The sequence below is a fragment of the Condylura cristata genome, unplaced genomic scaffold (assembly GCF_000260355.1).
Source record: "Condylura cristata isolate star-nosed mole 26May11 unplaced genomic scaffold, ConCri1.0 scaffold00023, whole genome shotgun sequence".
Classification (NCBI taxonomy): domain Eukaryota; kingdom Metazoa; phylum Chordata; class Mammalia; order Eulipotyphla; family Talpidae; genus Condylura; species Condylura cristata.
The window spans coordinates 16,796,669-16,796,981 of NW_004567124.1; positions in this window are offsets into that span (position 1 = coordinate 16,796,669).

The following is a 313-nucleotide window of genomic DNA, read 5'->3' on the forward strand; positions in this document are numbered from 1 at the left end:
CGGCGGCGGCGGCGGCGGCGGCACGGCGGCCACAGAGTCTGCAACAGTAACCCAGCCATGGCTCGAGCTGGCCAGCGGCGCGGGCAAGCAGCGGCCGCGGAAGGTGCGCGGGCTGCGTCAGGGGAGCCAGGGGCCTCACAATTCTAAGAAAGAGGGGCGAGAGGGGGCCGGGGGTGGGCGGGCTGGGGGCACCGCGCTCGCCCAACGGCGCGGATCCTTTCTGGAAATTAATATTTAAAAAAAAAAGCCGAGGACGCAAAGGGAAGGTGGGGGCAAGAGGTAAGGAGAGACACACAGAGAGGGAGCCAGAGCT